This window comes from Rana temporaria, chromosome 10, assembly GCF_905171775.1.
Source record: "Rana temporaria chromosome 10, aRanTem1.1, whole genome shotgun sequence".
Lineage (NCBI taxonomy): Eukaryota > Metazoa > Chordata > Amphibia > Anura > Ranidae > Rana > Rana temporaria.
This window is the reverse complement of record NC_053498.1, coordinates 51,506,680-51,530,898: the sequence shown is the minus strand read 5'-3', so window position 1 is coordinate 51,530,898 and position 24,219 is coordinate 51,506,680.

Below are 24,219 nucleotides of genomic sequence, written 5' to 3'. Positions count from 1 at the left end.
GGCCTCAATCAAGGACTTTTGGGTCATCAAGACCGTGACCTCAGGACACGCATGGTCCTTTTCCAGTCCTCCCTGTCCAAAGTTCATCTCCACCCTTCTTCCAGGGTCACTGGAGCAGAAACAGGTCCTTCTAGACTACATTCACCTCCTGAAGATTCAAGGAGCAGTGGTACACGTCCCAAAAGACGAACAGTTTCTTGGGGTGTACTCCCCTCTCTTCTTAGTGCAAAAGAAGAACGGTACCTGGCGCCCAGTCATAGACTTGACATATTTGAACAAATTTATAACACACAAAAAGTTCAAAATGGAAACTCTATCAACCATCCAACAAGCAATACAGCCAGGCGACTGGATGATTTCCGTGGACCTAAAGGATGCCTATTTCCACGTCCCAGTAGCAGCAGAGCTGCACAAGTACCTCAGGTTCTATGTCAACCAGGAACACCTCCAGTTCGTGTGCCTACCCTTCGGCCTAACAACATCCCCACGGGTCTTCACCAAAGTTCTTTTGGCACTGGTAGCTCTCATCAGGCTGAAGAAGATTCGTCTGTATCATTATCTGGACGACCTCCTGGTCCTGTCCCAAGACAAGACCCTTCTCTTGGCACAGAGGGATCAGGTCATCTCGACCTTATCCGAATTCGGGTGGCTCCTGAACCTGGCAAAAAGCCATCTAGAGCCAACTCAGTGTCTAACCTATCTAGGTGCTCAATTCGACACAGTAAGGAAGACCATCTCTCTACCAGCAGAGAAGATTCCGGTAATTCAGGAGAGGATTTCCCGGGCCTTGAGTACTCGCCACCTAAGAGCTCATCAATGCTTGAAGATCATTGGGACAATGGTATCCACAACACCAATGGTGAAATGGGCGCTTTGGAGGCTACGTCCCTTCCAATCCGGCTTTCTCAGGCAGTGGAAATCAGGGAGCATGAGTCAGCGGATCCACATTTCAACGTCAATGAGAGGCAGCCTCTTCTGGTGGCTTCAACCGAAGAATCTGCTGAATTGTCACTCCATCGCTCCAGTTTCCTGGGTCACAGTGACGACAGATGCCAGTGGCTCCGGTTGGGGGGCCTTATGCGGCACAAGCATGGCGCAAGGCAGGTGGGACGCTCGCCTCCACAATCCAGGCTCGAACACCCTGGAACTTCGAGCGGCCTGGTGTGCCCTACAGTCCTTTTCACAACTGCTGAAGGGAAAGTCAGTAATTCTAAGGATGGACAACACCACAGCAGTATCATATGTCAAGAGACAAGGCGGGACTCGGAGCTCATCCCTTCTCCAGGAAGTAGAGCCCATTATGAAATGGGCCCAAGTGAACCTGGTCAACCTGACGGCTGTTTTCATTCCAGGCATTCAGAACTCCCAAGCGGATTTCCTGTCACGAACTCAGGTGGACGTCAACGAATGGTCTCTCCACGACCAGTCTTTCCGTTGGATATTATCCCTGGGAGTCAATCCCCAAGTGGATCTCTTTGCCTCCCCGAACAATGCCAAATTGAAGAATTTCTACACGAGGGGTTACTACAGCCAGGCAATCGGGACAGATGCCCTAACGGATCGGTGGTGGTTTCAGAGGGCGTACGCCTTTCCCCCGATCCCAATAATCCTAAAATTCCTGAAGAGACTTCTAGCGGAAGAAGTGGAAATCACAATGGTGGCTCCATACTGGCCGAACAGGCCTTGGTTCCCTCTTTTGGTCCAGCTGAGTCTTCAGGACCCAATTCCAATACCATGCAGACCAGACCTTCTCTCCCAGGGGACACTCCTCCATCCCTGTCCGGCTCAAATGAAACTAGCGGTCTGGTTCTTGAAAGGGAAAGGCTAGAATCCCTTGGCTGCGCCTCTCGGGTGATCTCTACCCTTATGAGCTCAAGGAAAGGAAGCACAAATAAAGTGTACGGTAGAATATGGTCTAAGTTTGTGGAATTTTCTTTAACCGCGGGCAGTTCCTTCAAGAACCCTGAAATCCAAAACATCCTGAGCTTTCTTCAATCAGGGCTAGACCTACCCCTGTCTGTAAGCTCTCTAAGAGTTCAAATCTCAGCACTTTCAGCCTTTTCTGGAATCCCTTGGGCAACTCATCCACTAATCAAACAATTTTTTCGTGGAGCCTCAAGATTGAGACCTCTGAGGAAGCCAAGATTTCCCAAATGGGATCTCCCGTTAGTACTTGACTTTTTGAATGGACTTAGTATGTCGGGACCTTCCCCGTCCTCGTTGAAGAACTTTTCAGCCAAAGTAGCCTTTTTGGTAGCTATCACCTCGGCCAAGAGAGTGTCCGAGATCGTTTTTTTGGGTCACAAGGAGCCATTTCTCACCTTTTTTCCAGACAGAGTGGTTCTGATACCTATGCTGGGCTCCAAACCGAAGGTCTCGTCGGTTTTCCATGAGAATCAGGAAGTAGTTCTCCCTACCTTTAAAAACCCGGATTCTGATGAGACTCACCCTCTGGATTTGGGCAAGATACTCACTGAATATCTTCAAGTTACATCTACATTCAGACGTTCTGATCACCTGTTCATCCTGCATTCAGGCAAGAACAAAGGGAAGAAGGCATCTTCAAGAACAATCGCATCCTGGATCGTCCAAACGATACAACAGGCTTATTGTGCAAAGGGCTTGGCTCCTCCGCAGGCGGTAACAGCTCACTCCACGAGAGGGATGGCAGCTTCCTGGGCAGCAGCCCGTCATGTGGCGCCAGACGTTATTTGTAGAGCGGCCTCTTGGTCTTCTATAAACACCTTTATGTCCCATTACTGTGTTGAACCTGCAGCACTGTCTTCTGTAAATTTTGGTTTATCAGTCTTGTCGGCTGACGGGACAAATTAAATATATTTCTGTTCAGCATACCCACCCGTGTGTTGGCTAGTTATTTCCCACACGTAGGCTGCCATGGAGTCAGTCAGAAAAAAGGAAAATTTATTATCATACTTACCGTAATTTTCCTTTCCTGATGGACTCCATGGCAGACGGAGTTCCCACCCTGAAATTATGGAGTCGGGATAGTTACGGAACACTGAGTTTATTGGTGAGTTAACTTTTATGGGTATGGGGTCCTATCACATTGGAGAGGAGGCGGGATTAACCCACACGTAGGCTGCCATGGAGTCCATCAGGAAAGGAAAATTACGGTAAGTATGATAATAAATTTTCCTTTATCTGAAGAGTTGCAGTGTTGTGTTGTGCCTAAGGCCCAATTTTTATGCCCCTGTTTAACAGGGGCGTCTAATAACAATTTTTGATGCAATACTTTGCATTAGACATGTGCAATTCGTTTTGTTTCTAATTCGTTTTATTACGAAAATTCGTTAATTAGTTAATTACGAATTTTCGTATTTACAAATTTTTTATTTACGAATTTTCGGACTTCCGAAAATCCTGAATTTACGAATTTTCGTATTTCCGAAAATTCGAATTTACAAATTTTCGTATTTCCGAAAATTCGTATTTCAGAATTTTCGAATTTCCGTTTTTTTTAATTTCCGAATTTTCGTATTTACAATTTTCGGATTTTCGGAAATACGAAAAATTTTCGGATTTTAGAATTTTCGAAATTCCAAACTTTCGAATTTTTCCGTTTTCGAATTTTTCCATTTTCGAATTTTTCAATTTTCGAATTTTCGAATTTTTCAACTTTCGAATTTTCGAATTTTTCAAATTTCGAATTTTTTAATATTTCGAATTTTCGAATTCTTCACTTTTCCAATTTCGATTTTTTCAAATTTAGATTTTTTCAAATTTCGAATTTTTCAGATTTGGAATTTTTTGAAAATGTCGAATTTTTCTAATTTCGAATTTTTCAAATTTCGATTTTTTCAAATTCGAAATTTCGAAAATTGAAAAATGTTTCAAATTTCGAATTTTTCAATTTCCGAATTTCGAATTATCGTATTTACGATTTTTTTTATTTAAAATAAAAATTCGAAAATTGTAAATTTTTCGATTTTTCAATTTTCGAAATTCGGAAATACGAAAATTCGACATTTGAAAAATTCGACATTTGAAAAATTCGACATTTGAAAAATTCGACATTTGAAAATTTAAAAATTCGAAAATCGAAATTTCGAAAATTGAAAAATTCCAATTTCGAATTTTTCTGAAATTTTTCAATTTTTCAATTTTCTAATTTTTCAATTTTCTAATTTTTCAATTTTTTATTTACGAATTTTCGGACTTCCGAAAATCTTGAATTTACGAATTTACGAATTTTCGTATTTCCGAAAATTCGAATTTACAATTTTTCTTATTTCCGAAAATTCGTATTTCAGAATTTTCGAATTTCCGTTTTTTTTTTAATTTCCGATTTTTCGTATTTACATTTTTCGGATTTTCGGAAATTCTTTTTAAAAAGTGCGGTACAATTGTCTGTTTTTACAATCCTTCTAAGCTTAACACAGGATTTTATCAATTACCAAAGCTGCTGCATTTCTCTATCTTTGGCCAAGTTTCCTACATGGAAAAACAACAACAAGTATACACTGGATCACCTCTGTGTGACACCCTAACTAGGTTGTTCTTGTGACCAACACTCAGTGCCGATCCTGACCTCCGTGGGGCCCAAAGCAAAATGACATGGCACATTAAAAATGAGAAGCGGGGGGCGCTGAGGACAGTGACATGTCACATTAAAGAAAGTTGAGAAGTTGGGGGAGGCGGTGTTCTGCTGTCGGAAATGACATCTTACATTAAATTGAGAAGCAAGGGGTGCTGACTTCTTGCCTCTTCTCCCATGCAGCCAGCGAGTTGAGAAGCGGGGTGAGGGGGCGGAAATTACTTCTTACCAGGCGGGGCCTCTAGTTATTTGGGGGGCCCTTCGCAGCTTTGCGGGGCCCTAAGCGGCTTGCATAGTGAGCCTAATCAACTGCTGTGCTGAGCATACTCTCCTTTTACTGTATATTGACTATATATAGTTGGATTATTTAAATCTAGTTAATAACACATCTACTGTCAGGGACCTGCCAATAGGCTCCGGCGTGCACGCATGCGCACACTTACTGATGGTCAGAATCAGCACCAATCACCTATTCATGTGCGCAGGCGCGTCCCACATGCACACGGATATGTGCCAAATGCGCGCATCTGTGCGCCAAATGTGCGATTGGCGCGTGCTCGTTAATGCGCGATTGGCGCCACTCAGCCTTTAAAAAGCAAGCAGCTGCAGTGACACTTTGCTGTCTGATCTGCAGCATTGTATCAGTGAAACCTGTGACCTGTTGTAATTTGTTACCTCAAACCGACCCGGCTCCGTCTGACCATCCGACCCTCTCCACTCCGACCCCTGGCTTGCTCTGACTCCGCTCTGCTCTCCTGCCCATCGTTACCAGACCCTGTGCCTGAATCTGACTACGCTTGCTTAACCCACCTGATTATCTGCTAACCCGGTTTGCTTCACCAGCTCCTGCTATCCAGTGCCTGTGCCAGCTTCAGAGACGCTGTCTCCTACAACCACCGTCCCGAAGGTCCACCAACGGTGCCGGGCTGCTATCATCACCAGGCACTCCTACCTCGCCGCGCTCCCGAGCTTGCTGTCCCAACTCCAGCAGCTCCAGAGCCGGGGCTGTAAGAGAGGCCTCCTCCTGCACACCAGGCTCTGGCTACAAGGTACGTTCCAGTACATAACATCTACATTAAATAAAAAATTGGTCTCACATAAAAAGATCTTAAATAGAATGACCAACCAATTATTATGCCCACAAACATGAACCTTGATACATTTATTCTTGAACTGTATATATACACAACCTGAAATAAAAAGCACATGCCACAAAAAAATAAAAACAAATATTCAGAGTACACATGAAAATTACTTATGTCTTCTGAGGACTCTTCGAATTCGCTCCAGCTGCTCTGGCTCTCGGATTTTCAAATCAGACCATCTCTTGCGCAACTGCTCCCTGGACCTCTGCACCCCGAATTTTGCATGGATAGTCCTCCGTACCTTAACCATGATCTGGGCCTTGAGTTTATTGGGGTTCTTGTAAGGCCCTTTTTTGCCGTTGTAGTCCTCCTTTTTAAGAATAGCCACCATCTCGTCGAAGCTCATGTTGGTGGCTTTGTACCTCCTGCTCCTCCTGGTGTGTGCCTGGCCTCTCTCCTGCCTGGTTGCAGCTTGCTGTCTCTCCTCTATCATGTCTTCAGACTCTTCACCGTCTTGCATTGACCGACTAAAAAGGGGCGTGGCAATCACTAGAATGATCGTCATGGGCGGGGAAACATGCGGAGCTTCTCACATGCGCAGTGTATAAAGGGATATTGCGTGAATGAGAACGTCGTTCACAGTCGGTAGAAAACGTCTGAAAAACGATTGTGCAATACGACAATATGAAACTTGATTTTTGGACTTTATGATCAGTGGATGAGTTTGTGGGTTAGATATGGGGAGAAAGCTAAGGCTTGACTGACATTATTTTTTTTTGTTAAATTTTGACTTGCAGAAATAATGGAGGCCTTCAGAGAACAGGAGTTCTTCACAGAATTATTTATTTATTGAGCCAAGATCTGGCATTGTAATGGCCCCCCACCACCCCTAAAATAATCGACATATTGTTGCCACTCAGCACGTGCGCTTTGGGGGGCCAAGCCTGTATCGCCACAGGCTCACGGGCCACCACTGGAACATCAATGGCCTCATCACCAGGCACAAGTGTCATGTAGTTTGTTGAGGGTCTCTTTAGGAAATTGTGCAATATGCAGCAGCAAAGTATGACATGGTTCAGATTCTACTTAACAAACCTACAGTGCTTGTCTTGTTTGCACCGCCTGTATTCTGCTGTTCAAAGTATATAGGGCCAAAGTGTCTTGTCAGGGCCGATCCTCCCTATAGGCGAACTATGCAAGCCGCTTAGGGCCATGCAAAGCTGCAAAGGGCCCCCCAAATTACTAGAGGCCCCGCCTGATGAGAAGTCATTTTTGCACCCTCACCCCGCTTCTAAACTCGCTGGCTGGCCTGAGTCATTTACGACAGCAGAACACCCCCTCTCCCCGCTTCTCAACTTTCTTTAATGTGACATGTCACTGTCGTCAGCGCCCCCCCAGATTCTCATTTTTAATGTGCCATGTCATTTTGCTTAGGGCCCCAGGAAGACCAGGATCGGCACTGGGTCTTGTAATGACCTGGGGGGAGTGGTGGCGGGGAAACTCATGCTATTTTTTTCAATGATTTTTATCCATATTGCAGGGACCAAACATTACATTAAAGCCGCAAGCAGTATTAAATTACTTTTTTCAGAGAGTAATCTCATGTTGTGCAGGGACATTTCTAAACACGTGCCACTACTATAGACACCCAGCAGGTACGATATTTAAAGGAATTTTTTTTTTCACTTTAAGCATCATTAAAATCGCTGCTCCAGAAAAAAAATACAGTTTGTAAAACTTTTTTTTCCATTGATACAGGTTCCCTGGGGCAAGACCCGGGTTCTCAAAGACGTTTTCCAACAATAACTTGAATATTGGGCTATAAAATGAGCACTTTTGAATTCGAACGTTCGAGTCCCATAGACTTCAATGGGGTTCTAAATGTTCGTGCGAACGGTCAGTCTGTTCGAACGTTCTGGTGCGAACCGAACGCGGGTATGTTCGGCTCATCCCTAGAGAGGACATGCAGAGGGACCAACGTGAAGACCCATTGGGTAGTCTTATAAAGAAATTCTTGTCAGCTCGGGATCCTCAAATGCTGTTAAGCAGTTCTATTGAGGGAGCTAAAGTAGTCTAAAAGAATGGGAGCGTATGCAGTTAGAAGACGGAGTTGTATAACGGAAAGGCCCATCTGAGGAACTAGAAGGTGTTCGTCAACTGTTCCTTCCTGAGAAACACTAATTGACAGTGTTGACCGCTCTCCATGATGACCATAGCCACCTAGGTCCAGATAGGACCTTTTAAGTTATTCAGGGACCGATTTTATTGGCCATCCATTAGGGCTGAAGTGGAAAGCTACTGTCACTCTTGCATCACATGTATTCAGAGAAATACTTTACCAGGCAGGGCAGCCCCAATGGGTCATCTACAGAGTCAGGGACCAATGGAGTTGGTGTGCATTGATTTCTTGTGCTTGGAACCTGACCTGAGTGGGCAGAGTAATGTCCTGGTTGTGACTAATCACTTTACTCATTATGCTAAGGCTTTCCCCACTAGGGATCAACAAGCCAGTACTGTAGAGAAGACCCTAGTGGAGAAGTTTTTCATTCATTATGGACTGCCTTAGCATCTACATTAAGATCAAGGTCAGGATTTTGAGAGTAAGCTAATCCGAAGATTGTGTGAACTCTTGAGTATCAAAAAGGGCAGGACCACTGCTTACCACCCACAAGGAGACCCACAACCTGAGCCATTCAACCGCACTTTGTTGAACATGTTAGGAGAAGAAACAACATTGGGGAGACCTTATTGCTGCAGTGGTTCATGCTTACAATAGCACAGCTGGATTCTACAGGGTGGCTTTGTCCAATTATGGCTCAGGGGATTTAGTACACGCCCCACACTATATAAGGCTGTCTGCAAGGCGGCCTCGTGTAGTGTGTTCAGGCTTTGATAAAGACAAGTCAGACAGATAGTCAGTTAGAGAGAGAGAGAGATAGATAGAGACACAGGGCCAGATTCACATAGAGATACGACGGTTTATGTCGAGATGCACGGCGTAAGTGTAAATGTGCGCCATCGTATCTATGCACCGTACCCATAGAAGCAGATACGCCTTCATAGGCTTCACCCGTCCTACGTAACTGTCCTCCGCCGTCGGAACTTAGGCGCATATTTAGGCTGGGCACATCTTTCGTTCCCATTGATTTCCTATTCAATTATGCAAATGAGGGAGATATGCCGATTCTCATGAGTACGTTTGGCCGGCGCAGGCTACGCGCGGTGCGCGTAAGCTGTACGCCCGGCCTAAAGTTACCCCTCATAAAAGCAGGGGTAACTTTGCAACAGACTTGCACAGGTCAGCTGGAGAGCAGCAAACTGCAGCAGCGTTACAGATGACCTGAGCAACAACACTTGCAGGACAACACATCTGTGTGCCAACATGCCAGGGGCAGCCGTGGTCATAGCACTACTGCGTCTACGGGCAAGTAGGAGGGCAAGTAGGAGGGCACAGGAGAGGATATACCGAACGCGCATGGACATCTTTGGCATCGGGGATTCGGAGGTGTATCGCATCTTCAGATTCGACACTGATGCCTTCCTGGAAATAGCCAGAACCCCGCAGGATGACATCACCAGCAAGACACACCGCTCACATGCAGTGCAGCCACTGGTCAAGGTACTGGCAACACTGCATTTCCTGGCCAGTGGATCTTTTCAAAGAACAAGTGGAGCTGTGGCTGGTTTGTCACAATCCACCATGAGCAGATGTGTGCACCAGGTTGTCTCCGCAATCCTCAGACGCATGTCCCACCACATCATCAGACCCACCCGGGAGCATCAGCGGAATAAGGCAATGACAGATTTCTACAGAATTGCCAGATTCCCACGCACCATCGGGGCCATTAATTGCACACATGTGGCACTACAGCCCCCCCGTGAGACAGAGCACATATACCGCAATCGGAAGCACTGGCATTCCATTAACGTACAGGTGATAGCCGATGCCCAATGCCTCATATGGCACGTCCGTGCCAAACACCCAGGGTTCAGCCATGACAGCTTCATATACCGTCAAAGCACCATCCCAACAGAATTTGAACAGAACGTGTATGGGGACAGCTGGCTGATTGGTGAGTGACATGGGAGTCAGGCATGACTGTCCCCCCCCATGATGCAGACATCACGAGGGGCACATGCACGACTAACATCCTCCTGTCTTTTCCCTTCCAGGTGACTCTGCATATGCCCTTGGACCCCATCTCATGACTCCATTCCGGAATCCTGAAACCAGAGGAGAGAGAAGATACAATGAAGCACACGCACGTACCCGTGGCGTGGTGGAACGCACATTTGGCCTCCTGAAGTCACGTTTCCGATGCCTGGATAAGTCTGGGGGTACCCTGTTGTATTCCCCAAACTTTGTGTGCCAGATCATCGGTGCATGTTGCATTCTACACAACTTCGCCATGAGAAGGGGCCTGCAGATTGACCTACATGAGGACCTGACCCCTGAACCAGACAATCCCCCCTAAACCGAGGGAACCCGGTCTGCTGAGGGAACAGCAGTCAGGAGATGCCACACAGTAGGCATCTTTTCACATTAAACACACATTCATCATGGCAAAATGAGAATGCACGCATGCACACCACTTTTGTCCCTAGCACACACCCCACATCCCCATTAAATTGGATTAGACCAAAGTATACAGCACGGTACTTGGGAGCAGCAATGCCACATCAAGGCTCCAATTATGTTGCTGTATATTAATTCTACAAAAAAAAAATAAGACTCATATCATGAGTATAATAATAAAATAATAAGACTCATATCATGAGTATAATAATAAAATAATAAGACTCATATCATGAGTATAATAATAAAATAATAAGACTCATATCATGAGTATAATAATAAAATAATAAGACTCATAACGATTATAATAAGTAAATAATATAACTGGCACTCATCTGCCCTGACATGGACTACGCCTAGTGCCAAGGCTCCTGACCCTCTGTTGCCTGGGGGCAGCCGCGGGTGGGGGGGGGGGTTGGGTCATTGGGAGGAGGAACATCCCCCGGTCTCTCCCTGGCTGCCTGGCTTCCCTCCAAAGCCACGGCTATGCGTGTGAGGACCGCATTTGTTTGAGTCCCCACTGCCTCAATGGCCTGTATGGCCACTGCCAGGCTCCTCACCTCTGGCACAAGGCCTGCATTTGTGGCATCCAGGTCCCTCAGGCAGGTCACTAATGCAGTGCTGTTTACACTGACCTCCTGCACACTTTCTGTGATGGTGGTAGTGTAAGCAGCCTGCTGGTTGAGGGCCTGCTGGACTGCCAGTGTGCTGGCAGCCTGGGTCTGCTCCAAGGAGGCCAGGCTGTCTGCCACCCGGCGCATGTCAGACACAACAGAACCAACATGGTGGGTCTGCCTGGCCTGGTCCCTCGACAAAGTGGCTTCTAAGGTCTCTGGATCACCCCCCGTCTTCCTAGTAGCCTTCCTGGGTTGGGGATGCCCTTGAGGGTACTTCCCTTATGGAGGAGGAGGAGGGGCTTCCCAAAATGGTGGAGGCCCTTGGGGGGCTTCCCAAAATGGTGGAGGCTCTTGGGGGGCTTCCCAAAATGTTGGAGGCCCTTGGGGGGCTTCCCAAAATGTTGGAGGCCCTTGGGGGGCTATCCCCTATGGAAGTGGAGTTATGGGAGGGTCCTGGGATGGTGGTCTCGTCCCCAAGGTAAATTCCTTCCTCAAGGTCCCTGTGCTCCTCCTCTACTTCCTCTAAAGGAGATGTGTGGACACTGTCCTCATGGGATGGGGTTGTTTGCCCAGCAGCCGAGGATGGGTCCGCTTCATCCTGCACATCTGTGGATGACACAAAACATTCACATGTTGGAGGACCCACACACTTGTCACATGTTCCCTTCCCCCCCACACATGCTACACACCAGATAAGAGATAAAACACACTCACCTGTCCTCAAGGGCTGATCAACAGACTCAAATCCCTCCAGGCCCTCCACCTGCTCCCTCTCCAAGCACCTGGCTATGACCTGCTCATCAGGTGTCAGCGTTATATTCAGGGCTGGTCCACCTCCGGTGCCCCTTCTGTGCCTCTTCATCTTGGCCATCTTCTCCTTCACGAGATGCCGCAGGTCGTTGATTTTCTTAGCAATCTTTTCTGGGGTCCGTTTTTCATGGCCAAGGGCACTGACCTGCGTTACTATCTCAGCAAGGATCTGATCCTTCCGGAACTTGCTGGTCGTGCCACTTTCCGAACCATGGAGGTACTTGTTGTGCCTCTCCATGGCATCAATAATTATCGCCTTCTCCTCTTTAGTAAAATTTTTAAGCCTCCTTTCCTTAGGTTTAGGCACTGCTTCAGACATGTTTCTCAAATAAGAAGAAAAAAGTAACCACACCAAACCAACCAAAAGCTGCTGGTGTACTTTTGCGCTCGACGGGCGCATGTCTGGGCGCATTTATACCCTGGGGCGTAAACGGTGGGCCGGATTATCTCGGGGGATACGATAGGCGTATTTGTGCGCATGCGCAGAGGGACGCGGGACATGCTATCACGTGACGGCGCATGCGTCGTTCGATTGGCCCTTCATTTGCATGGGGTCACGCTTCATTTAAATGGATCACGCCCACTTCCTTCCCACTTTGAATTACGTCGGCTTACGCCATCTAATTTAAGTTACGCCGGCGCAACGCAGCGCGCATTTGCTTTCAGAATATGCTGCTTGCCTCTCGAAGTTTCGTCGGCGTAGTGCATCTTCGATGCGCTACGCTGGCATAAAGATGCGCCGAGGTAAGTGAATCTGGCCCACAGTGTCTTTTCTACCAGATAGATAGATAGATAGATAGATAGATAGATAGATAGATAGATAGATAGAGCAGGAAGGTTAGTCAGTATAGTTCAATTTGCAGTGTGTAGAGGATATATATACATCCTTACTAGCGTTGTACATATATTTATACACTGTATAGCTTAGCTAGATCATCTATTCCTATTGTTAGGCAATTTCTTTGTGCTAGCTGCAGTGCTCTAACGTGTTGAATTGCCTGCAAGCAGTTTAGTTTTAACTGAAACATAGTACTCAGTGTTAGTGGACGTGTGCTATTTAATTGCACACATACACGCAGTTGCTGTTACTGCATGACATGTGTGCTATATAATTGCATATATACGCATTAGCTGTTACTGCACGTGTGTTATTTATTTGCACATAAACGCAGTCGCTGTTAAAGCACGTGTGCTGTGTTTTTGGCCATAAACTCAGTCGATCTTACTATACGTTTGCTGTGTTTTTGCCCACAAACTCAGTCGATCTTACTATAAGTTTGCTGTGTTTTTGCCCATAAACTCAGTCGATCATACTGCACGTGTGCTGTGATTTTGCCCATAAACTCAGTCGATCTTACTATAAGTTTGCTGTGTTTTTGCCCATAAACTCAGTCGATCTTACTATAAGTTTGCTGTGTTTTTGCCCATAAACTCAGTCGATCACACTGCGCGTTTGCTGTGTTTTTTGCCCATAAACTCAGTCGATCATACTATACGTTTGCTGTGTTTTTGCCCATAAACTAAGTCAATCATACTGCACGTTTGCTGTGTTTTTTGCCCAAAAACTCAGTCTATCTTACTATAAGTTTGCTGTGTTTTTGCCCATAAACTCAGTCGATCATACAGCACGTGTGCTGTGATTTTGCCCATAAACTCAGTCGATCTTACTATAAGTTTGCTGTGTTTTTGCACATAAACTCAGTCGATCATACTGCATGTTTGCTGTGTTTTTTGCCCATAAACTCAGTCGATCTTACTATAAGTTTGCTGTGTTTTTGCCTATAAACTCAGTCGATCATACTGCACGTGTGCTGTGATTTTGCCCATAAACTCAGTCGATCTTACTATAAGTTTGCTGTGTTTTTGCACATAAACTCAGTCGATCATACTACACGTTTGCTGTGTTTTTTGCCCATAAACTCATTCGATCTTACTATAAGTTTGCTGTGTTTTTTCCCATAAACTCAGTCGATTATACTGCACGTTTGCTGTGTTTTTTGCCCATAAACTCAGTCGATCTTACTATAAGTTTGCTGTGTTTTTGCCCATAAACTCAGTCGATCATACTATACGTTTGCTGTGTTTTTGCCCATAAACTCAGTTGATCATACTGCACGTTTGCTGTGTTTTTTGCCCATAAACTCAGTCGATCTTACTATAAGTTTGCTGTGTTTTTGCCCATAAACTCAGTCGATCATACTATACGTTTGCTGTGTTTTTTGCCCATAAACTCAGTGGATCATACTGCACGTTTGCTGTGTTTTTTGCCCATAAACTCAGTCGATCTTACTATAAGTTTGCTGTGTTTTTGCCCATAAACTCAGTCGATCTTACTATAAGTTTGCTGTGTTTTTGCCCATAAACTCAGTCAATCATACTATACATGAGCAAGTTGGTCAACTGGAGATTTAATAAATAATATAAATATATATATATTACTAAAGTGATCTGTAGCTGCCGCTATTAGTAAAATAGAAGTGAAAAAATATACGTGTAATGTCACCTAATTAAGGATAATGTGTCAGTAGTTGTATAAAGCAGCGCTCACATAAATAAATAAATAAATAAATCAACATATAATTAAAAGAATAAATGAATGAATACGTGAATAAACACCCTATACGTGATTAAAAATAACCAGTGCAACCGTAATCACACAGCAAAAGAAAATAAATGGCAATAGTATCTATAATCCGTGAACTAAATGTGTGGACATGAAAATAAAGTTCATAAGTGAAAATTTCTTCCAGGGTCTTCAGATGTACTTCCACCACACCACAGTGTTTGCGTGATTCCACCACCCTTCAGAAATGCACACTCACCGCAACAAATGGCCCGACACTCTCGTGTTTAGGCAAATAAGCTTAAACTGGATCACTCAGCTCAACAGATGGAAATCCGTATCAAAGTAATAAACTCCAAGAGGGGTGCCACATGAGTAATGAAGAGAAAAAGCACAATAGTGTGATATTGCAAAGCAACTTTAATAAAACACTATAAAATTCCTCCAAAAGATGCACTCACAAAACACTCTCTTTGTATCAAGCAGTGAATAACTCCAAATAAACCAAAGTGTTGCACAAGAACAATAAAACTTCTACAGGTGAACCAGTGGTCACGGCGGATCAGCGAACAGCCCAAACGTACTCACAGCCCTTGATGGTATGCTGGAGCAGCTGCTGAGATAGATGCCTGTGTCAGCTCAAACCGTCCCACGTCCAGCCAGTTCAGATTGGATTACGGAAGTGACCTAGTGACCACGCCCCGACATGTTTCGTCACGTGGACTTAGTCATGGGGTTGGTCACTAGGTGCCAGGTCCTACCTTAAATACGTTGCCAATTGATTACGATCCCTTACACGCTCAAGCGCGCCGTCCGTTGTTTACTCACGACAGCTGGGTAGACTGATGTCTCCCTCAGCCATCCTGGCGTGCGTGTAGTTGGCAATGGCCAATCAGAGCCGCGCCGACTCACGTGTCCGTCAGCTGGCAACGTCCCCGTGCGTGTATCCGCGACGTAAGTCCCCAGTGGTTACGCTGGTGAACTACACCTATTCCGGCTGCTTATATTACATAGTGAAGGAAAACACCAGGTCTGAAGCTGTATGACGGCTTATCGGGTGTCCCCATGACCACGAGTCACCTCTAGCACATAAATACAATTAATAACAGCGTCAGATTAGGAAACAAAGAACAGAATGCCCTTATTTTCATCTCAAGAGCACATGAATGGTTAAAAATGAATAATATCATTCTGATATCTAAAAATAATACTCCATAAAATCAGATAAATCTTATATATAAAATTATTTAAAATTAGACCGATATTAAAATAATGTAAAAATCTACTGAAAAAAAAGAGAGAAAGAACTATGTATATAACATATATATATATATGACAATTATCATGTATCAGTTACACAAAGTGGGTGATCCTCAGCATCCCTGCATACATAGATCAGAGAGTGATGTGGTCATGCTGTGTTCATGATCATGATAAGTGTCCCAGCTGCCCGGCACTCATGTGTAAACATATGTCAAAATCCACCTCACAACCACATCTCTCTTATCATATATTTATCTCAATACCTTATTGGACGTATCTATGTCACATACTATGCATTGCTAATGAAGCAGTTTACGTCCAGTTCTATATTAAGACCCCTAGGAAATTGGCTTTTTAAAAGGAAGATCCACTGCGTTTCACGCTGTGACAAATCTCTCACCCTGTTTCGATCCCCTCCATGAATGGTGAACACAATCTATGCCACAAAATTGGGCAAGAAAGGGATCTTTGTTGTGTTTTTCTTTAAAATGGACTGAAACACTATGATAATCAAAGCCTTTCTTTATATTTGCCAAGTGTTCAGCCACCCGTATTCGCAAAAGTCTTTTAGTCCTCCCTACATACAGTAACCCGCAAGGGCACCAAATCAAATAAACCACATAAGAGGAATTACAGGTGATGAATTCTTTTATAGCAAACGTGTTCCCATCACTTGCCATCACTTGCCGTAACCTGTTGTTTCCCTCTATTGTTTATCTGTACCGTTCTACAACAAATGCATTTCCTGCACAAGTAGAATCCATTGAAGTCTATTTTAAGGGCCTGCTGGTCCGGAGGATCTAGAATCTTGCGTACCACCTTGTCACCAAAATTAGGTGCCCTCCTGTAAATGAAACGTGGTTGGCTGGGTAGTATATCAGCAAAATGTCTATCTTTGCCCAAGATGTGCCAATGATTTTTAAAAAAAGACTCTATTTCCCTGTATTGGGCATGAAATCCTGTCAGGAACCCCCATTGGTGCTGATTACTATTGGGTTGTTCATCCTTTTTCTTGAAGCACTGTTCTCTAGGAATAACAGCAACTTCTTGAATCGTTGCATTCATTACTGGCTCATCATATCCCTTTTGAACAAATTTCGCTTTCAGCATCTCTGCCTGTGTAAAAAAACTCAGTGTCTTCTGTGCAGTTCCGACAAACCCTCAGGAATTGTCCCTTGGGGATATTTCTAATCCAAGCTGGGTGGTGCCCACTATTGATAGAAAGGTAGCTATTACGATCAGTAGGCTTGAAGAATACTTTAGTCTTCAAGCTCTCTGTTTCTCTTTGTATGGTTACATCCAAAAAGTTCACCAGACAATTAGGCCTCGTACAGACGAGGGGATCTCCGCTGGAAACGGTCCGCCGGACCGTTTCCAGCGGAGATTCCTCCTCCGGATTTTGATCCGATGGCTTGTACACACCATCAGATCAAAATCCACGCGGAATACATCCGCGGTGACGTGTTGCGCCGACGTGCGCGACGCTGGAAGGTAAGTACTTCCACGCATGCGTCGAATCATTACGACGCATGCGAGGGAGGGGAGCGGACGGATTGATCCGGTGAGTCTGTACAGACGACCGGATCAATCTGCTGGACACGATTCAAGCGGATAGATTTCTTAGCATGCTAAGACATTTCTATCCGCTTGAAATCGATCGGCCGGACGAATCTCCGCGGATAAATATCCGCTAGGCCGTACAGACGACCGGATTTGTCCGCTGGAACTGATCCACGGATCAATCCCAGCGGATAGATCCGGTCGTGTGTACGAGGCCTTACTGATAGTGTGCTCTAGCCTAATATTATTGGTGCTCCATTTTTCGATCCTTCCCATATAAACAAAATGTCATCGATGAACCTCCGGTAAAATAATAATTGTGGTCTCCGGTTCAAAAAAACATGCCTGTCCTCCCACTCCGCCATGAACAGGTTGGCGAGACTGGGGGCAAATGTAGACCCCATAGCCACGCCAACCTGCTGGGAGAAAAAAGAACAATCGAACCAGAAATAATTATGTGACATGCAGAACTCTAGTGCTTGCCCCAAAAATTTCTTCTGAATGTGCGGAATATCTTCTCTCCTACTAAGTGCCCAGTTCAATGCGAATGCGGCATCATCATGTTGTATGATGGTGTACAACGATGCCACATCCGCCGTTATCAAAAAGATTTCTGTTTCTGGTTTTATACACACTTTTTCTAGAGACTGTAGTAGGTCGGCCGTATCTTTCAGATACGCCTTAGTAGCACGCACACTAGGTTGGAGAAATTTGTCAAGATATTCTCCTAGTCTAGCAGAGATGGATCCGATCCCATTAACAATCGGGCGAGCAGGTGGAGCACTTTCATTTTTATGAATTTTAGGCAAAGTATAAATCACCGGTATCCTGCAAGCGGAAGGTGCCAGATATTTTTTCTCCTTAAGATTCAAGGCTCCAGTTCGATGTCCCCATTCTACCAAGGCGTCAAGTTATGATTTGTATGGTTCAGTGGGGTCTGATGATAACGTTTTGTATGTAGTGGTGTTTACCAAAAGATTTAATAATTGGGTCTTAATATAAAACTGGACGTAAACTGCTTCATTAGCAATGCGTAGTATGTGACATAGATACCTCCAATAAGGTATTGAGATAAATATATGATAAGAGAGATGTGGTTGTGAGGTGGATTTTGACCTGATGTTTACACATGAGTGCCGGGCAGCTGGGACACTTATTATGATCATGAACACAGCATGACCACATCACTCTCTGATCTATGTATGCAGGGATGCTGAGGATCACCCACTTTGTGTAACTGATACATGATAATTGTCATATATATATATATATATATATATATATATATATATATATATTGTACAGGACGCCATGGCTGGGTCCTGGAAGGACGTTATATTTCCCCTCTGTTTGGACTGTGGTGCCTTTAAGGGAATGGAAAGGGTTAATGCACCTGTCTAAGGAAGTAGTTTAAAGCAGACAGGAAGTGCAGGTGAGAGTGGAGGAGTGTAGGAGAGTCCAATGCATGGTGAATGGTGGACAAGGAAAGCTGTGGAAGCTATGAAAAGCTGTGAAAGGACTTGGCAGTGTCCTGCCTAAAAACCTGCTACTGAAGGACTTACCTGGAAGGACTGTTTAACTGCGATAGCAGTTCTGAGCTGTACAAGTCGGTGAGACTGTTATTTCTTTTGTTTTTGCTGCTGCTAAGCCATTTAAGTTTAATAAACCTCAGTTTTGATTTAAGAAGCCTGTGTCCTGCGATCAAGCTTGTCCCCCAAACATTACACTGGTGCTCGAATGCGGGCAGGACTGAATAACAGGCATAAGAAGAGAAAACAAAAAAAAAACGTTTTTTTCTTTTTGCATTGGACTTTATGTTGAACTGACATTTAAAGGGACAGTACATTGGATTTATGTCCTGGGTTAAAGCTGCACAAACGTTGAAAGCTGAAGCAATGGAGGAGCTAATTAAACAGCTGACCTTGGCTAACATGCAAGTGCAGACTCGTCATGAGGAAGCTAATCAACACCACAAAGAGGCGCTGGCTCTGCAGCAAGAAAATACTCGCCTGTTAGCAGCCCAACAAGCAGCCCAGCAAGGGGTTATGCAGGCTCAGGTTACTGCCTTAAATGAAGCGGTGCAGCAGCTGCCTCAGGTTCAGGAGCCAGCGGCTGTTTCCCCTGGCAACCAGCTGACTGTGAGGGCAAGCCATTTTTTACAGAAATTGTCCCTAAGCGATGAGGTCGGGGCATTTCTTGCTACGTTTGAGAGGACAGCGGAGAGAGAAGGATGGTCTCAGGACCAGTGGGCTGGCCTCATTGCTCCTTTTCTCACTGGAGATCCTCAAAAAGCCTACTTTGACCTGCCACCAGATGATGCTAAAGACTATCAAAAGCTAAAGGCAGAAATTCTGGCTCGTCTGGGGGTGACTACGGCCGTTCGGGCCCAACGTGGACACCAATGGAAATATCGTCCAGATCGGCCACCCCGGTCTCAAATGCATGACCTGGTGCAACTAGTAAAAAAATGGCTGCAGCCTGAGGTGTTGTCCAGCCCCCAAATTGTGGAGCGGGTCATGCTGGACCGATACCTGAGGTCCCTTCCAGATGACCTTCAACGGTGGGTCAGCCATGGAGACCCCAAAACCGCAAACCTCCTTGTTGAGATGGTGGAACGATATACCGTGGTGGAGGACCTGCTCGGACCTACCAAGCGCATAGGGCCTAGTCTGCCACGGCCTGTTCGACCAACTGCTGCCCTTCGAAAGGATGTTCCAAGGAGCCCTGGGACAAACACCCTGGAAGGCCAAGAGTCACTCCCGGTACCTCCTCAGCGTTCTGTTTCTGTTCGGAGAGGAGGGGATGTACAATGTCATTCCTGGGGTCATACCCGGACACACTGCCCACTGCAAGAGGAGCCCATGGAATGCAGGGTTCTTCGGAGGGGGTCTTTTTGTGCCCATAAAGTGTGCACCACACACCTCGACCTGGAAAAGTTTGAGTGTGAAGTCCAAGTGAACCACCTCCCTTCCCGGGCTTTGTTGGACTCTGGAAGCATGGTAACCCTGGTTCATCCTAGAGTGGTTGGGAAGATCGGTCCGGTAAGAAAAACTTTACGGGTGGTATGCATTCACGGGGACACTAGAGAGTACCCGCTCATCACGTTGTCTATCTCCTCAGCATGTGGCACTGTTACTCAAGAGGTGGGGGTGGTAAAGAACTTGGTGCATGATGTTATAATAGGACGAGACTGTCCATTGTTTACAAAACTGTGGGAACAAGGAGAACAGTTCAGAGACTGGGGAGAAACTAGCCCCCCTGTTCCTGCTGCTGAGAGGGATAACCCTGAACTGCCAAACGTTAATGTGGACCCAGATGAGGAAAATGCTAATGATTGGGTTAATGGTGATGAAAGTAGTGTTGATACTATTGAGGATGTCAAGATATGTGGTCCACAGACCTACCAAAACACTAAGGGGGAGGAGCCTTTCCCACTTCAGGTAATGCTGGGGGAAGAGGATGAGGAAGTGGCCTCTACCCCTGCGCTGCCGGATTTGGGTGTTCCCCAGAGGGCATTTGGGACTGCTCAGATGCAGGACCCCACTTTGGCCCATGCACGGGAACAAGTTGTAGTAGTAAATGGGGTTCCCCAAGAGCCAGGTGCGAATGAGAGGTGGCCACACTTTGCAATATATAATGAATTGCTGTATCGGGTTACCAAGGAGAGAGAAAATGTGGTAGAGCAATTGTTGGTACCCCAACAATATAGACAAAAGGTTCTGGACCTGGCCCATGACGATGTGTTAGGGGGACACCTGGGAGTTGAAAAAACGGAGTCACGGATCACCGACCGGTTTTACTGGCCAGGTCTGAAAGCAGAGGTAAAGAGATACTGTACCTCTTGTCCCACCTGTCAGTTGACCGTGCCGGTGACTCATTTTTGGAGCCCTTTGGTCCCTCTGCCCATAATTGAGGTCCCATTCGAGAGGATAGCCATGGATATAGTGGGTCCCTTGGTAAAGTCAGCTCAAGGTCACTCCTACATATTGGTGATTCTTGACTATGCCACCCGGTATCCTGAGGCGCTACCCCTGCGGAATACCTCCTCAAAGGCCATTGTCCGGGAATTATTCCAGATGTTTACACGAACTGGTTTCCCCAAGGAAATACTCACAGACCAGGGTACCCCGTTTATGTCAAGGGTTATGGCCAATGTGTGCAAGCTGTTCCGGATTAAACAGCTATGCACATCGGTCTACCATCCCCAAACGGGCAGGTTGGTGGAACGCTTTAATAAGACCCTTAAGTCTATGCTCAAGAAAGTGGTACAAAGGGATGGGAAAGATTGGGACTGCCTGTTACCAGCTCTCCTGTTTGCTATCCGGGAAGTGCCCCAGGCCTCCACGGGGTTTTCGCCCTTTGAGTTGGTATATGGGCGGAGACCTCGTGGACTTCTTGACGTGGTTAAAGAGGAGTGGGAAAGTGAACCTGTTCAGCATAACTGTGTCCTGGAATATGTCTCCCAAATGCAGAAAAGGATCCAAACCGTGATGCCGCTAGTCAAAGAGCATTTGCAAAAGGCCCAGGAGGCTCAACGACGGGTCTATAACAGGGCTGCTAAAATAAGGCACTTCCAAGTTGGGGATCGAGTAGCGGTGCTAATTCCCACTGTGGAAAGTAAGTTCTTAGCCAGGTGGCAAGGACCCTTTGAAGTTGTGGAAAAAGTGGGAGAGGTCAATTATAGAGTCCACCAGCCAGGCAAGAGGAAATCGTATCAGATATATCATGTCAACTTGTTAAAGCCCTGGACAGACAGGGAACCGGTAACCTCCCTGGCTAGTGCAAGACTTGAGCCTCAGGTTGGGGTGGAGAGTGTCCAAGTAGCAAATACCCTATCTAAATACCAAAGTCAGCAGGCAACGGAGTTCTTGCAGAGAAATAAAGAGAAGTTTTCAGACTTGCCGGGGCTAACTAGTATCATAAAGCATGATATTATCACGGAACCTGGAGTCAAAGTTTTTGTCAGGCCCTACCGCATCCCAGAGGCTCAAAGGAAGGCCGTTTCAGAGGAAGTAAAGAAGATGCTAGACCTGGAGATCATTGAGGAGTCGCAGAGTGAGTGGTCGAGCCCGATTGTGTTGGTACCAAAGCCCAACGGGACTCTGCGATTCTGCAATGATTTCCGGAAACTTAATGAGGTTTCACGGTTTGATGCCTACCCCATGCCCCGGGTAGATGAACTTATCGAGAGACTAGGTCCAGCCAGGTATATCACAACGTTAGACCTTACCAAGGGGTATTGGCAAATCCCATTAACTAAGGCTGCTAAAGAGAAAACTGCTTTTTCTACCCCAGAGGGGAGTTTTTCAGTACAGACGAATGCCTTTTGGACTGCAAACTGCTCCAGCCACGTTCCAGCGAGCAATGGATAGGATTTTACGACCTCATCAGGAGTATGCCTCAGTGTACTTGGACGACATAGTCATTTTTAGCAGAGACTGGGAGTCACACTTGCCCAAAGTCCAGGCAGTACTGGACTCTCTCTGGAAGGAGGGGTTTACAAAAAAACCTGAAAAATGTTCTTTGGGAATGGAGGAGGTGAAATACCTGGGCTATATCGTGGGTAGAGGGGTGGTGAAACCTCAAGTCAGCAAGGTAGACGCTATAAAGTGTTGGCCCCGCCCCCTCACAAAAAAGCAGGTATGTGCATTCCTGGGCATGGTGGGATACTACAGGAGGTTCGTACCCAACTTTGCCACATTGGCGGCTCCATTGACCGATCTGACTAAGGGACGGAAATCGGTCATGGTGGAGTGGAATGCAGACGCTGAGAAGGCTTTTTTGGAGCTTAAGTCAGCACTGTGCCAACACCCTGTCTTGATAGCGCCCAATTTTTCTGAAGAGTTCATTGTCCAAACTGATGCTTCCGATGTAGGATTGGGAGCTGTATTATCACAGGTTGTTCATGGTGAGGAGCACCCAGTAGTCTTCCTCAGTAGGAAGTTGACACCAGCGGAGAAAAACTACGCTATTATTGAAAGAGAGTGTCTGGCCATTAAGTGGGCTCTGGAGTCCCTCAGATATTACCTCTTGGGGAGGAAATTTAGGTTAATTTCTGATCATGCCCCTTTAACGTGGCTGAGGCAAGGTAAAGGGACTAATGCCAGGATTACCAGGTGGTTCCTGGCGCTCCAAGAGTTTAAGTTTATAGTGGAGCATAGGCCCGGGAGATTGCATCAAAATGCAGATGCCCTCTCCCGAGTCCATTGTTTGAGCTCCACTGTTGCCTCCACCTCCTTGGCGTTGGGGCACAGGGGGGGGGATATGTACAGGACGCCATGGCTGGGTCCTGGAAGGACGTTATATTTCCCCTCTGTTTGGACTGTGGTGCTTTTAAGGGAATGGAAAGGGTTAATGCACCTGTCTAAGGAAGTAGTTTAAAGCAGACAGGAAGTGCAGGTGAGAGTGGAGGAGTGTAGGAGAGTCCAATGCATGGTCATTGGTGGAAAAGGAAAGCTGTGGAAGCTATGAAAAGCTGTGAAAGGACTTGGCAGTGTCCTGCCTTAAAACCTGCTACTGAAGGACTTACCTGGAAGGACTGTTTAACTGCAATAGCAGATCTGAGCTGTACAAGTCGGTGAGACTGTTATTTCTTTTGTTTTTGCTGCTGCTAAGCCATTTAAGTTTAACCAGTTCCCGACCTCCTCATGTACATTTACGTCAGCAGAATGGCACGGACAGGCACATCCACGTACCTGTACGTCCTCTGCTAGACGTGGGTGGGGGGTCCGATCGGGACCCCCCCGGGCGATCCGGGACGACGGCGCGGCTATTTGTTTTTAGCCGCTCTGTCGCGATCACTCCCCGGAGCTGAAGAACGGGGAGAGCCGTGTGTAAACACGGCTTCCCCGTGCTTCACTGTGGCGGCGCATCGATCGAGTGATCCCTTATATAGGGAAGACTCGATCGATGGTGTCAGTCCTACAGCCACACCCCCCTACACTAGTAAACACACACTAGGTGATCCCTAAATGTTACAGCGCCCCCTGTGTTTAACTCCCAAACTGCAACTGTCATTTTCACAATAAAGAATGCATTTTTTGCTGTGAAAATGACAATGGTCCCAAAAATGTGTCAAAATTGTCCGAAGTGTCCGCCATAATGTCGCAGTCACGAAAAAAATCGCTGATCGCCGCCATTACTAGTAAAAAAAATTAAAAAAATAAAAATGCAAAAAAACTATCCCCTAT